The 18,594-nt window shown below is 39.9% G+C and overlaps 1 protein-coding gene across 5 annotated transcripts in view; it reads left to right on the forward strand.

Annotated features, from left to right (window-relative positions):
- Positions 1-18,594, forward strand: part of KANK1 (KN motif and ankyrin repeat domains 1) — a 214,971-nt gene that overhangs the window by 61,948 nt on the left and 134,429 nt on the right. For 4 of the 5 annotated variants that reach the window (XM_070375808.1, XM_070375813.1, XM_070375809.1 and 1 more), the window contains exon 2: positions 14,981-15,106. The gene's annotated coding sequence lies outside the window, so the exon portion shown is untranslated. Of the gene's footprint in view, positions 1-3,762; positions 3,956-14,980; positions 15,107-18,594 lie in introns of those variants that run through there. The other variant, XM_070375810.1, reaches the window with a different exon arrangement.

Consider the following 18,594-nt stretch of genomic DNA (forward strand, 5'->3'; position numbering starts at 1 on the left):
AATAACTTATACTAATTGTCATGTATACTAAGTATTTGAACATTTGTATTTTGAAAGTTTGAGGGATATATATATGTGAATTTAATAGTTATTTAAGACTCCCTATATTAATCACGAGACTTCATAAACATGTTTAATGTCTGCATAATAATTTAGCAATAATTAAAGTTTTTGACTTTTTACTGTTACAGTAGGGGAGCAGTGAATATATTTTTGCCTAAATCTGAGGAATTTTCTTGAATATTGTCCCCTTAGCATATATAAGTAGAAGCAAAATGAATGGGTCAGAAATTATTAATATGTGAGTGTGTATATATATATATATATATATGTATAAATAAAATGACTGGAACCACTCTAAAGACACTTGATGCATTTTGCCAAATTGATTTCTTTTCAAAATGGAAAAATTTACACTCCTGTTGTGGTGTGTGAGTGCCTGTCTGGATGTAGACCTAACCCAGATGTGTGGTTCTACATCCTTTCCACCCAGCTGTGGTGTTCCATCCATCCTGCACCAACTCTGCTGTGGGTATTTCGAGTAACAAGGTGGTGTCATATGTCTTCTCCACAAGAAAAGGCATTGTTACCAAGGCAAACAGCAACACTTGATACAGCTGTGTACATGCCAGAGCCAAAGAAAAGCTTCACTGGAGGGATTGTTGACAATTGCTAGAGGTTGTGGCAATGCAGAAGTTACCTAGTTTTATTTTGGCAACAGGTGTTAATGGATTTATTGTAATGTTGGAGCCCTCCTCAAAATAAAATTATGAACACTGGGGAAATATAATAATAAAATAAAAAGCCTTAGCCAGGAATGCATTGCTTAAGATTTAGCAAATAAGATCACAAGTTAAAGAAAAGTAGGTTGCTTAAAAAAATTAATAAGGAAATAGCTATGCTTTGCTTTTAAATAAAAAAAAAATATTACAGGAACACATTTTTAGCATGAAAACAATGACCAGGTTATGTGCTCTGGTTTCCAGGCACTTATATCCTTTAAATTTACACTTAGAGACTTAACACAATTCTGTTTTTTTAATTAATTTATTTTAATTGGAGGCTAATTACTTTAAAATATTGTGATGGTTTTTGCCATACATTGACATGAATTAGCCACTCAAACCTATGGCTAGATCAACTGAACAGAAAATTAGCAAGGAAACACAGCTTTAAATGATACAATGGACCAGTTAGACCTAATTGATATCTATAAGGCATTTCACCCCAAAACAATGGATTTCACCTTTTTCTCAAGTGCACACAGAACATTCTCCAGGATAGCTCATATCCTGGACAGTAAATCTAGCCTTGGTAAATTTTTAAAAATTGAAATAATTTCAAGTATCTTTTCTGATCATGGTGTGGTAAGATTAGATGTCACCTACAGGAAAAAAAACTATTGAAAATACAAATGTATGGAGGCTAAACAAAACGCTTCTGAATAACCAACAAATCATGGAAGGAATCAACAGGAAATAAAAATATGCTTAGAAACAAATGAAAATGAAAACACAACAACCCAAAACCTGTGGGATTCAGTAAAAGCTGTGCTAAGAGGGAGGTTCATAGCAATACAAGCCTACCTCAAGAAACAAGAGAAACATCAAATAAACAATCTAACTTTACACCTAAAGCAAGTAGAAAAAGAAGAAAGAACCCCAAAATTAGAAGGAAGGAAGGAAAGAAAGAAAATCAGAGCAGAAATAAATGAAAAAGAAAAAAGGAGATTATAGCAAAAATCAACAAAACTAAATGCTTGTTCTTTGAGAAGATAAATAAAATAGACAAACCGTTAGCAAGGGAGAAGAATCAAATCAATAAAATTAGAAATGAAAATGGAGAAATCACAATTCCATTTTTTAATGGATGCTTAAATGCTATTGAAGCATAGTCTTAGCTGAGAAGCTTAGACACATAGAGATTAATTAAGTGCAACTAATTTTGTTTGAAAGTCAATGCAAAGAAATATGGAAAATTTCATAGGAAAATGCTTAAATAAGTATTTGGTAAAGATTCAGATTTTGTTCATCAGCTTCCTGTCTCATAAAATTAAGTCCTAAATTCACCAAGTGCTGTTCCTCCCATTTTCTTTTTGGTTCTGTGTGCAAAAGAATCTGGGATTGTTGTAGTTGGGTATATGTGTCTGCTATTCCACCCAGGAAATAGACATTTTCCTTTATTCATGTATTTCCATTTAAAACAGGTTGGAACTGGAAAGTCAATGTTTTCCTTCCATTTTCCGATATATACCTTTAGCTTGTAATGGTAAAAAAAAAAAAAAAAAAACAGTGATTAAAAACATTTATGCTTTTAAAAATTTTATTGAAGTATAGTTGATTTACAATGTTGTGTTGATTTCTGCTATATAGTAAAGTGACTGTTATCCATATACATTCTTTTCCATGATGGTTTATCACAAGATATTGAATATATTAATAGTACCATGTGCTGCACAGTAGGAGCTTGTTGTTTATCCATATACTTTTTTAAAGAGCATATATGTCAAGCAGGAATTTTTTATATGCCAGTGCATTCTTTGCATCATTTTAAGTGATCAGACAACAGTGGCTATTTCTGGGAGAATGATACATCTTTCTGTCTTGAGAAAATTTCTGAAATATGATTTCCTTGGGCTGGAACAGGGTGATTTCTCGCTGAGCTAAAGCAAACAGCAGATTTCTTCCTGAATTACTTTTTCATACTTTGCAGTCTTATCAAACATTGCCATAATATATGACCTAATACAGTAGAGATTAGGTTTAGCAGGAACCTAGCTTTACTTTTCAGGATGTTTGCAGAAAAATATTTGAGCTAATTTTAATTACTGGCTGGGTTGAAGAGAGTCTGACTTTCAGGATTCATGATGCTGACGTGCTGCTGCTGTAATTGGTCAGTCTCTACATTTATCTAATAAATAGAAACTGGGATTTTTTTTTCTTTATGTCAGAAATAACAGAAGTCATTATCAGTGGGAAAAGAAAGGTAGTGAGGGTAGAAGGGATTACAGAAGTCAAAGGCATTGTTTTTTTAATTTTAGTTTATTATTTTTGATTACACTGGGTCTTGGTAGCCACACACAGGCCTTCTCTAGTTGCTGCGAGTGGGGGCTACTCTCTGGTTGTGGTGTGCGGACTTCTCACTGTGACTTCTCTTGTTGCAGAGCACAGGCCCCGTAGTTGTGGTTCATAGGCTTAGCTGCCCCACAGCATGTGGGATCTTCCCAGACCAGGGATTGAACCCGCTTCCCCTGCATTGGCAGGGATTCTCAGCCCCTGGACCACCGGGGAAGTAAAAAAGCATCATTTTGCTTTTATTTTTAAAGAAAATGTCAAAATAATTAACAGTGTTCTCTAACTCAGCCCTCACCCTTAAATTGATAGTTGTTTACTTTTACAAGTTCTGAATGAAAAGGTGAAGAATTACCTCCTTGTAATCAGTGTGATGGATGGGAGAAAGTCCATCTTGTAACATTACAAGGTAATGGCAATATGTACACACTTAGACTATTAAGCAGTCTAATATTAAAAAAATGTCAACTATTATGTTTATATTAAATTTTATCTGTTATATGTTTATAGGTTAATGTTGACTTTAGAGGAACAACACACTTCTTATTTTTATCAGTTCAGTTAGCTATAATTAGAGGCTCAGAGTAGAAAGCTAGGAGTTACTGATAGGGGTCAGACAGCGAGATTAATGGGGCTCTGCCCATCCACTTCTGCTCTGTGCTTCCAGGATGTTTGCCAAGGTAACCTAGGTCTGTCTTCATAGTGAAAGGAGTCATCTTATCCTACAGAAGAAGGAATCACTGATGCATCATTAGCAGCATCTCGCCTTGGCCCTGTGACTGCAAATATTTGAAAGGCCCACCGCAGACCCACTCCTCTCTTGGGAAAGAAGACAGGAGTTCTCTATCTGTAACATTCCATAAAAGCTAAGGAGCATAAGGAGGGTGAGTGGGCAGGGCACCAGCTGTCTGTGCTGAAATACCAGAGCCTGGGCTCTAGTAATTAATGAAGTTTGAGAACATTTCCTTGGCATACTCTACTGCCTGACCCAGTTGACTGGGTCACTCTGGGGAAATGGGCCTTGATTCCTGCTTTTTCTTCCCAAGATTGATGGCCTGCACTTATATGTTTCAACTTGAAACAGTGGACCACCAGGTTGAAATGAACACCTGTACCATCCTGTTCTCAATTGGAGGAAGCCTTTATATTTTTTAGTGCTTTATTGAACATATCCTCTCTTTTTAAAGCATATATATATTTAAGAAATTTGAACCCTGTGGAACCTGATTGAGTGTTTCTTTTTTTCATAAGGAAGAATCAAAATGATCTTCTCAGAGTATTCTGAAGTTTGAGAAAGGCTTATATTTGCTAGGCTTTATCTTTTTCAAGGATAAAGAGGTCTCCCATCTTTTCTGGTGATTGAGGGGTATCAGATACTTGTCTTAAATGTTACAAATGATTTCAGTTAAAACAGTCAAAAGTATTATTAAAAAAAAACAGTGGATACTTGGTAACATCCTTAAAATTATTCAGTAAAAACTTTCCATCAGATTTACAATATTATGGAGAGGGTAATCTCAATCTACATGCTGCTAAGTCACTTCAGTCGTGTCCGACTCTGTGTGACCCCATGAACGGCAGCCCACCAGGCTCCTTCGTCCCTGGGATTCTCCAGGCAAGAACACTGGAGTGGGTTGCCATTTCCTTCTCCAATGCATGAAAGTGAAAAGGGAAAGTGAAGTCGCTCTGTCGTGTCCGACTCTTAGCGACCCCATGGACTGCAGCCTACCAGGCTCCTCCGTCCATGGGATTTTCCTGGCAAGAGTACTGGAGTGGGGTGCCATCGCCTTCTCCAATCTACATATGGAGAGTTAAATCACAAGGTAGTACAGTACTTGCCTGAAATAAGTCACATGATGACATCATCCATATTCTCAGTCATTTGTGTAAGGAAAGACTTCTGTTTTATGTAAGCAAGGACTAAGTTTAACAAATGATTCTCATAGTGTGATCCTGAACCAGCATCGTTCACATCTGAGAGATTGTTTTAGGGTTCACCCCAGACCTACTGAATTAATCTCAAGAGTGGGACTCCTGCATTTTGTGCTTTTTAAAGGCCGTCCTCATACTTGTGATGCACTCTGAACTTTGAGAACCACTGGCTTGATACAGTCTTTCCATAATTGTTTATGTAGTTTAAACACTTGGGGTTGCTGAGGTGATGCACCTCAGGTAGGAAGCAGTGGGGCAGCCTCCCTGGAGGCTCCAGAATAGATGACCTTAGCAGCCTTTCAGAACCTGTCTGCAAGGTGCAGAGAGGGTAGTAAGGAGGTGGAAGAGGAACAAATACCTGGGTTGCCTCTGCTATGCCATGCACTAAAGGGGCTTTCCATGAGATCTCCTACATTCAGTCCTTACCCCAGTCATGTGTGTGCCATTAGTACGTTCCTCCTACCTCATTGGTACTTATCTTTTAGTTGTAATCTCAGTCTCAGCTATTTGCTTTGGTTCTTTGATGATAGCTGAGAGTTGATAATCCCTTTCATTTGAGGAGCTGTGCATTGGCTCACAGAGCATGCCATTTGTGTTCAAGAAGTAGAAAGCTTCTTTCTGAACTTGGTGCTTCTTCCTGGGACAGCAGTTTTACTTCAGGCATGTTGGGAGGAGGGGAGGAAGGACTTTGTTTTTCTTATAAAGCATTATGTTCCCTTAACCTAAGGTAAGGAACTTGGTAAACAACTGTTGATACTGTGCATGATTGTGTCATCTCCTGAAGAGTTTGTGTCCCTGCCCAACAGACTTCGATTTGGTGAAGGCAGTTGTTCTCAAATTGTCACCTTTCCCCATCTCAGCAGCAGCAACCATCCTCCTGCCCCAGACCTACTGAATCAGAAACTCTGAAGGTGGGGCTAGCAACCTGTACTTTAATAATCCCCAAGTGATTGCTATTTATGCTAACATTTGAGAACTCCTGGTTTTGGGCAAGAGGAGTAGGTGTTTGGTTTTTTAAAATGGTACCTTCTGTTACAATTTTCTGGGGTAGTAAAGATGATTCACATTTGAAGTTTGGGGATAAGGGCACACTGAAGATAATGTGGCATCCTTCAGAGCATCTAAGAGCAGACTGCTGATGACTGCCTGCTTACACACCCTTCCCTTGTGCAGAGTCCAGCAAGGGGGCCTTCCTGCCACCACATCCCCAGGTCACCCACAGATGTGTTCCCTTCCTTCACGGAAAACTGAAAGAAAGAGAGAGAAATACTGGATGGTATAGAGCTTTCCATCCTGGGGCTTATGGTTTAAAGGGCAGAATTGAGCCAGGTGGTTATCCCATCAGAGAGGCGCTCACTTTCTGATCTGATCATAAAAACCAACAAACAACAAAAGGCCATCACACTTTTGTTTTCTTTGCTTTAAGTGGAAATACTCTTCCTACTTCATAAATATAGATGCCAAGTAAGGAAGTTGCTTTGGATGACTGAATGATCCTTATTCCCTATGCATGTTTTTTTCTTTTTTTGCTTTTGCCAAGCAATGGAGGGTAACAAAGTTATGTATATTACCAATATAATTTACATGGATAGCAGTTAGATATTTCATTTCTGATTGATTAATCTTAAAAGAGCAAAGCTTTTTTCTTAAGCCCTCTACATACAGTATTTTTAAAACTTTATGCTACTGCTGCTGCTGCTAAGTCGCTTCAGTCGTGTCCGACTCTGTGCTACCCCAGAGACGGCAGCCCGTCCCTGGGATTCTCCAGGCAAGAACACTGGAGTGGGTTGCCATTTCCTTCTCCAATGCATGAAAGTGAAAAGTGAAAGTGAAGTTGCTCAGTCATGTCCGACCGACTCTTAGCGACCCCATGGACTGCAGCCTACCAGGCTCCTCCATCCATGGGATTTTCCAGGCAAGAGTACTGGAGTGGGGTGCCATTGCCTTCTCCCTTAAAACTTTATATATATATATATTTCATTTTTCCCCCAGATTGTATCACAGTTTGAATCATTGTTAATGTAAAAATACATGTATAAGCAGCTAGATTTATACATTGTCATAACATCGATGCAAGTTCTTAAGGAGAAATCAAGGATGACAATTGAAAATAAAATGATCATTGCCAAACAGAACTATTCTTTATCATTTCAAGAAGCTGTACTTAAGATGTTCATGGGAGAAATTATTCCAGACCCTACCAGTTCTCTGTCAGAAAACATAATATTCTGACAACTGTTTTCTCTCACCTATGTATATAATATTTAATTTTATTTGAAATGTTGACCCAAGCTATGCTAAAAATTTCATCTTTAAGATATCAAGCCTGTACAAAGGGTGGACCCTGAGAGCAGAGCACACTCATAACTCTTAGAGTTTTACTGTTACATCTTGATTTAATAAAATGTCTGCTGCTGAAAATAGGAAAAATTGATCATATATAGGTTTGAATATGTATTTTTTTTAATGTATTCAAGTATTAAGCCTGCAACCCTGGAAAAATTCAGTGAGGCACAATGTGGCAGAGGGGAAACACTGAAATGGAGGGATGAGAGATCTAGTCAGTAGGGAGGTGTTTCTAGTTGAGGGCCTGGACTGTACTCTGCCGTCACTCCCCTCCACTCCCCACCCCACCCTGGGTCTACTTCCCTCTGGTCTGATTCAGTGCTCACCCAGCACACCCCATTGTTGGCTTAATAACCTGGTATCAGGGGAAGATTGGTATTCAGTTGGGAATCTTCGACTACAAGGAGTAAAACTGATTTAGGAAGCACTTTATCAGGATACAGAAGTACTCCAAAGAATCCAGGATCCTCAGAGACAAGCTGGAATCAAAAAACAGGAAAGCACAAGGAATTTCAAAGACTATGTTGGCTCTATTGCCCTCAGCTTTATCTTCACCTTTCTGCTACAGACCGGCTCTGTCTGTGGTGCTGTTCACAGATCGACCTGCCTCCAGAGCCTGGCTGGCAGCTCCTCAGCCCCCGTTTCCAAGCCCCAGAGGAGAACAGTTTGGCCCAGCCTGGGTCTGATGTCTTTAAGTGGTGCAATGATCCATGGCTGGTGACGTGTGTGTGCACTGGGAGACGACATGGGAGGCCCGCCTCTGACCCTGTGGCTGGCTCAGAACATTCCACAGAAGGGAGTAGTTTGCATAGAGGGGACAAAAGCATTCCCCCACACACATACCATTAACATATTGCTGTGGGTTTATTCATTAACCCCGCTCTGGGGGAGTAATTATCTTTGGCTCCAAGAAAATCTGAATATTGAACCTAAAAAACCTTGGGCCAGACTCTGAATCAGGATCATGAATTGCAGCGAATTTTCCAAAGTGACTACACTCCATGAGGCCTCATGGCTATCAGCAGCAGATGCCTCTGGAGCCCCCTATCTCTGTTAGTGCAGACCCTTTAAACAGCAGGGGTGTTGAGCGAGGCCAGATGTTCTTGGTGGAATGCCTGCATAAAGCAAAAACCACACGAATCTCTAAAAGCATTCTTTATTCTGAATAACATTCTGATCCACTGGTGAAAGCCAACGAAGTTAAACTAATATTATCAGAAAAACATGTAGGTTACTAGATCTTAACCCTTCTTCCTCATATCCTCACTCAGTTGTTAATTTGAATTGGAAATCACTCTTAGTCCACATACTTAAGAGTGCAAGAAATAGTGCATTTTCCTGAATCCATTTAGTATTGACTGTAAGCTTCTGCTCCCTTAAGGTAGCAGGAAAGTAACCTTCATTAGACTTTTATCTCTTTCCTACACCACTCTCCCAGGGTTGTGCCAAGGTTCCAGATTCTTACTATAATTCATGAGGTCAGGAAAGCAGCCTGGGTCATCTATTGATACTGGTCCTCGCTGCTTCTTGGCCATGTTTGAGGCTGGGGAGAATGCTTTGTCACAGCTGGGAGACTAAGCTCAGTCAGTATCTGGTCAGGCTTTGGGGGCTCTGGCACATCTGAGGATGCTGCAAGGGAATAGGTATGATCTTCTGCTGATCTGAGTCCCACAGTCATTCTCCTCCAAGAATCTCCTCTTAATATGAAGGAAGATGGTGGTGGTGGTGGTGTTTCTCTCTTCTCAAACCCTTTTTTCCTTAAGGAAGCCCAACCACAGCCTTCCTGAAGCGGGAAAGCCAGAGCCCCCTCCTCATGTGAATGAGGAGAGATCGGAGAGAAAAACATTGAGGACGCCTCATGCCCTAGAGGCAATAACTATCCAGGTGCTGGCTGCGGAAGGCAGGTGGTGGCTCTGCCTCCTCTGCAGTCACTCAGGAGAGTCACCTGTGGGCATAGCCCCACTCTCCTCATGCTTGCTAATGTATGGGTGGTGTACCTGCCCCTAAATGGCAGGAGTTGTAGGCATTTGTTGTTGCTTGAATGTTTCCAAAACCATATTTTGTAAACCTGTGTATTCTAGAGGTGTGCGCGTGTGTGTGGTCAGTTCCATCCAACTCTTTGTGACCCCATGGACTGTAGCCTGCCAGGCTCCTTTGTCCATGAAATTTTCCAGGCAAGAATACTGGAGTGGGTTGCCATTTCCTTCTCTAGGGGATCACCCTGACCCAGGGATTGAACCCGTGTCTCTTGTGTCTTCTGTGTTGGCAGGCAGATTCTTTTCCACTGCGCCACCTGGGAAGCCCAGTGCCAAGTCGCTTCAGTCCTGTCCAACTCTGTGTGACCCTATGGATTGTAGCCTGCCAGGCTTCTCTGTCCACAGGGTCCTCCAGGCAGGAGCACTGGAGTAGGTGGCCATGCCCTCCTTCAGGGCATCTTCCCAACCCAGGGGTTGAAACTGAGTCTCTTATGTCTTGCATTGGCAGGCAGATTCTCTACCACTAGTGCCACCTGGGAAGGCCAGAATAGCCTTCAAATGAGTAAGCATTTCTATAAATCTTTAGTGAGTTTATAAAAGGGTGGGGGAGAGATTCCCTTTTCTGGCAGTGGATAATTTAGTTCTGTTAATATTCCTTCAGAGAAACTTGTCTCCCTGGCTCACATATATGTACTTTTGCCCTCAGAGTTCTCAGTGACTAGACTAATTGTGAGTGCATCCAGTTTCAGTGATCATATGCTTTCCTTTTGCCATTATTTTAGACACTGCTTTGGCCACAGCACAACTAATGCATTAAAAAATAAAAATATTTTGGAAGGATATACTTAAGATTAAATCAAGGGGAATGCCATAGAAAATGGCAAAGCTTGCACAAAGCATTAATAAAAAATGTGTGGTCTTGAGCAATCAGCATATTACATAGAATCTGTGAATGCCTTCTCATCTAGAATTTCAGTACAAGCTGTCCATAAAATATTTATACAGCACAGTGCTGCTTCCATGCTGACAAAAGCATAGGTTCAGGTATGTGCTGTTACTGCAGACATCACTAGCCTATAAGCAACTGAAGCACCTTTAAGAGCGTTTGGAATGTTAGAAAGTAAAGTGTGTGTCACGGGGTTCAGTTGGTAGTAACTAAAGAAGTGGCCTTAGTTCCTAAACAGAATTGTTTATTTTGTTGCCAGAATAGCACTTATTAGTAAAGACACATCATAGAGGAAGGAGAAGAGAGATTACTAATGTGAAATTTAAAAGAATAGATGCTGCAGAAATTAGTAACCTGGTTTACTGTTGGTATAGGGGCCGGAGTAGTTCCTGAGATGACTTTTAAGAAATGTTATTAAAAATACAGCTGAGAATAATTCTGTTATCAACTCTTTTTTTTTTTAGCATCAGTGCAAAGCTCGTTTGTTAAATAAATATCTGATTATAACTTTACTAACTATACATGCTTAATTCAGCTCATCTGTAAGAGAGGAATGATAACACTTGCCTAATGGGCTCATTGTAAGAATCAAAAGAATAAGGCACCTTAGTAAGGGTTTGGTAAGAAATAGCGTTTTTTGAGTTTATGTTTGTTTTAACAATAATTGCTTACATTCATGACTTTACTTGCATTTTCTTTAATTCTTGAAGTAGACCAGTGAACTGGTGGACCATTTTAGAGATACAGTTAAAAACTGAAACTATTTGCAATACTTATATCAGAGTTCATCCTCATATAAGAACACCTCTGTATCCTGTGATAGAAATCCTTTCTGGTTCAAAGAGACTGGAATTGGTTTTGTTCCTGATACCCAAAGGTTCCCAATTAGTATACCATGTTCTCTGTATTATTAAAGTACCAAGCTAATAATAGCCTTCATAGATGAAGAGATGATACAAGTAAATAAGGGGGACACTGTAGCAGAAAAACAAAGGACATATACAAGAAGTGCAAAAAAGTAAAAAATGTTCAACCTCAGAGATATGTTAATAATAGGGAACTTATGGAATCTGTAAGATAGGATAATTTAAGAATTAATACTACCCATGTTTAGAAGGAGTGTAGAGAAGTATACCACTTATATGCTACTCAGTATACCACTCCGGAGAGGGCAGTGGCACCCCACTCCAATACTCTTGCCTGGAAAATCCCATGGACAGAGGAGCCTGGTGGGCTACAGTCCATGGGGTCACTAAGAGTCGGACATGACTGAGCGACTTCACTTTCACTTTTCACTTTCATGCATTGGAGAAGGAAATGGCAACCCACTCCAGTGTTCTTGCCTGGAGAATCCCAGGGACGGGGAGCCTGGTGGGCTGCTGTCTTTGGGGTCGCACAGAGTTGGACATGACTGAAGCGACTTAGCAGCAGCAGCAGCAGCGGCATATGCCACTCAAACACATATTGAATGAAACATTCTATAGGACAAGCTATCAATAATATCAAATGCATATTTTTTCATATGTTTGACCCATGACTTTCTCCCTAGCAAGTACTTAGTGGTGTGTTTGAGGATATCCATCTTAGTATTATCTACATATTAAAAAATTGAAAGTGACTTAAATGCTTCAGAGAGGTTTATTAAAATTGATGATTGTACAGTCATTAAAACTGAAGGCATAAGAGGCTAATAAGTGACAACACTTCCATCAATATAAAAATAAATGGGAAAAGCAGGTTACAAAATAATGCCTAGAATTCACTTTTAATAAAAATTTAATATGCTTACACATTTAATTATTATGTTTATAAATGTGAAATCATCATATCAAAATAGAAGGAGAGTAAAAAATGCTAATAGTGCTTAAATTTTCTTTGTTATTCATATTTGATTTTTATAAACTTTTGGTAAAGACCCTTAAAGAAAGAAATATTTAAAGTTATCTTTTTGACAAGTTAGCATGTATTATGTAGGTTACCCAAAGGTAAGTCATATGATATTTGACCTGAATCTGGACTTTTGCTGTGTTGATCTGATACATTTCAGTGTATCTGATACATTGCCTTTTCTTTGTTAAATGAATAACTATCATTTATCTTGAGCAGGAAAATAAAATTTAGACATTCAGACTTGATAGCATATAGCTGTTGAATGGTTCTCTAAGGTTTCTTAGAGAACCAAAATCAGGCACACAAGAGTGGTGTCAGGAGAGAGAGTCTGAAAGGATTTGCATTAAATTATTTTCAGTAGCCAAGCTCTGTGTATATGGAAAGGCATAGAGCAAGGAAATAAGAATGAGCGTTTTTATCAGACTGTTAAGTAAACTTCAGGGTAGAAAATGACCAGCATAACCCCTTTGGCTTGATAACCACAATTCTTGACAGGAAAGTCTCTCCTTGTTTCCATTTGCTCGCCCAGCTTCTTCTCAATCCTTTTCCGTCTGCATCCTGAACCAGCCCTATTGAAAACTGTCCTCAGGGGTGCCCAGTGACCTCCCTAGTAATTGTTCCATCCAGGGACATCTTGTTGGTCTCCATACACAGCATTTGAGGTCACTTGTCTTTCTTTGGGCTGATGTGCCTCTCTGCCTCTGTAACAGTTATTCTCCTGCCTCTATAACCATTCTATCTTTTTCATTGGCTCATCTTCCTCCATCTCCCTTGAACCTTTACTGTGTCTTCTAGTTCCCCTTAGAAGCTTCACTTTCCTAGGGCTTCATCTTTTTTGAGGTAAAAGTTTAGCAGCTAGTCTTTCCTCACTGTGAGTCATTCCTGCTGCTGCTAAGAGTTTGGGTCATAAAATGGTTTTTGGAATTAGAATATGTTTGCTTGGACTCAAAATCTACACACACTGGAGACACTTAGAAGTCATCTCTGGCTCTATGAAAAGACCCCAGGTTGCCTACGAATGGTCTACTTACTGATGATGGAATAAGCTCCTTCCATACAACAAAAATAGCGGAATTAATAAGAGAATCTTAGGTCAAGGCACAAAGGCTTATAAATTTCAACGAGCATTTGTAGAGATGATGCAAAAAAAAAAAAAAAACAAACCAAAAACCATATTTGTAAAAGCTTTGATGTAGTCCATGCCAAAATGAAAAACAAGTTTAAAAAATCAAAATAGTCACTTTCCAGTTGGAGAGCTAAGCTCAATAAACTCAAAACAATGGCCAGTTCCACTGAGAAACTGTGAGGGTTAAATTATCTGGAAGGTGGGATCTCTGAGTCTGTGAACTTGAGATGGGCTTCACAGAGGGAATAAGAAAAGCTGTGTCCTGTGTGGGGGATGATAGTTGCAAAAGCAGGGCATAGGAGTATGTGTTCTTTGAAACGTAACAAGACTTACCTGCCTAGGACAGAAGGTGTTTGTTGGAAGCTGGAGGATGATAAGATAAAGTAGAGCCAGATTATGAAGGAACCTGAAAGCCAGCAAAGGAGTTTACATTTAATGGAAGAGAAATGTATTACGACTGTGGATATAAGAGATGTGGATGTAATAGAATGCTAGATTTGGAGATGAGAAGAACAAAGAACTTCAGAGTTGGAGGTATCCTGTAAGGTGGGGTGGGGTGACTAATATCTGCTGTACCTGCTGTATGTCAGGTGCTAGATCGCATAGTTCTTATTCTTACAGCAACCTTAGAGGTAGATGATATCATCCCCATCTTATGTATAATAAATGAGCTCTGAGGAAATACAGTGTGTCTGAGTTTTTAGAGTACTTAGGCCAGAATTGAACACGTCTGACTTCAAAGCACAATGAGGATGGAGAATGTTGAAATCAGTTCCTGATTTTACACTCAGGAAAACTGAGACCCAGAAGATAGGGGACTATCCAAGGTTACCCAAGTAATGGAATGAAAGCAGCTGGATAGGTAATGATCTGCAGAGAGAGGCCAGGTTAGAGGCTGCTGTTGTAAACAGGTGGGGTGCCAAAGAATTTGGTATTAGTGGAGGCATGTTTTATTGTTGTTTAGTCACACTCAATCATATCCAAATCTTTTGTGATCCCATGGACTGTAGCCCGCCAGGGTCCTCTGTCCTTGGGATTTCCCAGGCAAGAATACTGGAGTGGGTTGCCATTTCCTTCTTCAGGGCATCATCCCGACTCAGGGATCAAATCCGCATCTCCTGCCTTGGCAGGAAGATTCTTTCCCATTGAGGTACCAGGCATAGGAGTGAAAGAGTAGAGAGCAGTAGGACATTGAAGGGAAAGTGGGGGTGGACTGATACTGGCATGGCCAGTGATGGAGGGGATGACATGAAAGCAGTCCCAGAGTTTTAATCCAGGGGAACTGCGGTTTGCAGTGAAGGTCCTCCGTGGAGCTGATTTTCAGAGAAAGGCCGTGTATTTCTTATGGGCTAGTCTGATTCTGAAATGACAAAGATACCAAATATAAAAAGTGATGGTATTTGTGAGCTGATTTATGTACATATTGATGGATACATGAAGAGAAGCACATGAAGTAGAAGTGAACTGATGGTGAGACACCCAAGAGCTAGTGACTAGCTTCTTCCTAAAGGAAAGGAGGTATGATGATATCCTAGGCTTTTTTACTTCTGGTCTGCCACTTCCACCTGCAACCAGAAAATGCCTTAATCATAATAAACCACATAACTGTCTTTAGTAATTGATTCCCCTCTCCTATTGGAAAGGAGTATTGCTCCATCACATTTCCCACAATGAGACTCTTTTTTTCTTTCAGAATGATTGTCGCTGTACTGGATGGACTGCTGAACTATTGAATTACTTCCATCTTTTGACCACACTAAGAAATTGTCCATGGAGTTGAGATATTTATTGCAGTAATTTCTGGCCTTACATATTTAAGGTAAGGTATACTTTTTTCCCATGTAACTATCATGAAGTTGTCATGTTTTTCTTCTTTAACTTTGCTTTTTAAGAGACATTAATCTATTCTTTTCTTCTAGCTTTTATGCTCTAATAATCCCTTCAGGGTGCTCTTAATCTGAAAATATATGAGTGCAGAAAAGACTTTTATATAATGAAATATGAGCAAGCTGTTTGAAAAATAAAGGGGGAAATGTATTACTCTTCAGATTAAATCAATAAAAGTACCCCATTTCCTTAAACACAATATGCATAGACTGGGTTATACTAGAGAAACTTAATAGATTTAAAGGAATATTTATTGTTAAGGCTACTTGAAAAAATGAAGATACTTAAATGTTAATATATTGCTTGCTTTGTTCAAATAAAGAAAGTTTAGAAAATACAGAGAACTTAAAAGAAAAAAATCTGTTACTTCCAGAGATAACCAGTGTTAAAACTTTACTACATTATTTATAATACTTGTTTTTACAAATATTTGTAATGGGGTGTGTGTGTCATATGTGTTAACTTTTGATATTTTTGCAAATGAGAAACATTTATCACAGGCTTACTCCATACCAGGCTCTGTACCAACCACTTTATATACATTACTTTATTAATTCTCACAACCCTGTGAGGTTGGTGCTTTTCTTATCCCCATCTGTACACGAGAAAGTTGAGGCTCAGAAAAATTAAATAATTTGCCATGTTCAGAAAACTGGTGAACCTACTCAGAACTTGAACCAGTCAGATGCCAAAGCCCATACCAACAGGCTTTTTTACATGCTTTTTTCCCTTGACAATGTGCTTTACCTTCTTTTCTACAGCATCATTTCACATTAGAAGGTGTTCATTTATATTGGTATATAATGGTTTCTCTACCTCATCTCCTTTTGTTGGACATTTAGTTGTTTTACCCAGTTTCAGAAACAACATTGTAATAACATCTTTTATGCACGTCCATGATTGTCTGTCTAGGGCGGATTGCTGGAAGTGGCATTGTTGAGTCAGCCCACGGTGTGGGAAGGAATCCCTCAGGTGTTTGATGCATTCTGCTAGTTGCCTTCTCAAAAGGTTGTGGGAGTTTATATTCCCACCAGCAGAATATGGAAGTACCTGATGACCCTAAGTCCTCAACAACATAGGTAGTTGGCAAATGAATAATTTCATTTGCCTTTTTAAAAGAGTGCAGGTGAGGTCCATCTTCTTATCTCTAATCCTTTCGAGCCTTAGCCTCCTGACTGGTTTCTCTCCCTCCACTGTAGACCTCACTTAGTCATTAAAGGCATTGCAGGACAGTGGATAAAAGCATGGACTGTAGAGCTAGATGCCTGGGTTCAAATCATGGCAGTATTGCTCTGCCTCAGTTTCCCCATCAAAAAGTGGAAATAATAATAAAGCCTTGTCCTGGGGTGGTGCTTGGGGTTGCAAAGAGGCAGACACAACTGAACAATTGATCAGCAATTTTAGAACAAGTGCATGACTCCTGGTTTGAGCTCAGTAATTGTTGACTACTGCTGTTATCTTCCAAAAGTCCATGCTCATGTAACTAAAAAACCATAGATTATATGCAGTTGACCCTTGAACTACATGGGTTCGAACTGCATGGGTGCACAGATTTTTTCAGTAGTAAATACTACAGTACTGTATGATCTGTAGCTAATTGAACCTGCAGATGTGGAACTCTGTATTCTGAGGAAGGCAGACATGGATGGAGGGCCGACTATAGATGTTTGATTGTGTGGAGGGTTGGCACCCCTAACTCCCATGTTGTTCAAGGGTCAACTGTACTTGTTTTAAATTAAATGTGATCATTACTGAATTAGTAATTTACAGCAGAAACTGCAGATGCTGACATTGTTATTACATGTTAACATCATGAGCAGCCTGAAGGTCAGGCTCCCTTGATGATGCACGGTCAGGATATTGAGGGGAGAGAAGTAACAGGAATAACTAGAATGTTAAAGTGCTTTATAACCTCACAGAGCACTTTTACATGCATTATCTTGCTTGATCCTCAAACATAATTGAGGGAGGTGGAGCAGGTATCATTAACCTTGTTTTACAGAGGAAGAAATTGACTTGGAGGAATTAAGAGAGTTGTTCACTTGAGGTCATGGAAGCGGACTCTGGCAGAGCTGAGTGTGTGCTCCAGGCCTCTGACTGTAAATCTGTACTCTTGATGCTACAGGACACAGTGATAGGCCGAAGAGGTACAGATGGACACCTGCCCAGGGGTGGAAACATACCGGGAAGGGAAGGAGCAAAGAGGGATGCCATGGGAGGAGGCAGCAGAGTAGGGTAAGGACATATTGGAAGGAAGGCAGGGACCCAGGGAGGAGGGAGGAGGGAAGGGAAGGGGCATGGGTATTGAGGTCAAGAAGAGAGCAGGGAATTGAAGGGGCCAGGACTGCAGGACCATGGGCTAGCTGAGCACCTGGCCAGAGGAGGCCCCTTCTTTGCAGCAAGCAGGGAGGAGAGAAGGAAGAGACAGAGGATAGACACCTCTGTCTTCTAAGGCAAAGGGAGTGAGAGCAAAAGTAAGCAAATGGGACCTAATTAAACTTATTGCCTTTGCACACCAAAGGTAACCATTGACAAAACGAAAAGACAACCTACTGAAGGGGAGAAAATGTTTGCAAATGATATGACTACGTAGGGATTAATATGCAACATTCATAAACAGTTCATACAACTCAACATCAAGAAAACAACCTGATTAAAAAATGGGCAGAGGACTGAATAGGCATTTTTCCAAAGAGGAACACCGTTGGCCATCAGGCACATAAAAAGATGACCTAACATCACTAGTCGTTGGGGAAATGCAAATCAAAGCCATAGTGAGCTGTCACCTCACACTTGTCAGAATGACTGTCATCAAAAAGAACACAAATCACACATGTTGTTGAGAGTTTGCAGGAAAGGGAACCATCTTAAGCAGTCACTATGAAAAACAATAAGGAAGTTTCTCAAAATAGAACTACCATATTCCACTCATGGGTATATAAAAAAATACGAACACCAACCAAAAACACAAATTCAAAAAGATACTTGTTCCCCAGTGTTCACAGCAGAGCATTATTTACACTTGCCAAGATGTGGAAGGAACCTAAATATACATCAACAAATGAATGGATAAAGGTGTTGTATATATATATACACACACAATGGAATACTACTCAGTTAAAAGAATGACATTTTGCCATTTGCAGCAGTGTTGATGAATCTGAGGGCATTCTGCTAAGGGAAATAAGTCAGACAGAGAAAGATAAGTACTGTATCAGTTGTGTAAGTAAGTAAATGCATGTGTGCTCAGTCATGGCTAACTCTGTGACCCTATGGACTATAGCGACCAGGCTTCTCTGTCCATGGGATTCTCCAGGTATGAATACTGGAGTGGGTTGCTACTTCCTCCTCCAGGGGATCTTCCCTATCCAAGGATCGAACTCGTGTCCCCTGTGTCTCCTACAAGGGCTTCCCCGGAGG

This window comes from Bos mutus, chromosome 8 (genome assembly GCF_027580195.1).
Source record: "Bos mutus isolate GX-2022 chromosome 8, NWIPB_WYAK_1.1, whole genome shotgun sequence".
Lineage (NCBI taxonomy): Eukaryota > Metazoa > Chordata > Mammalia > Artiodactyla > Bovidae > Bos > Bos mutus.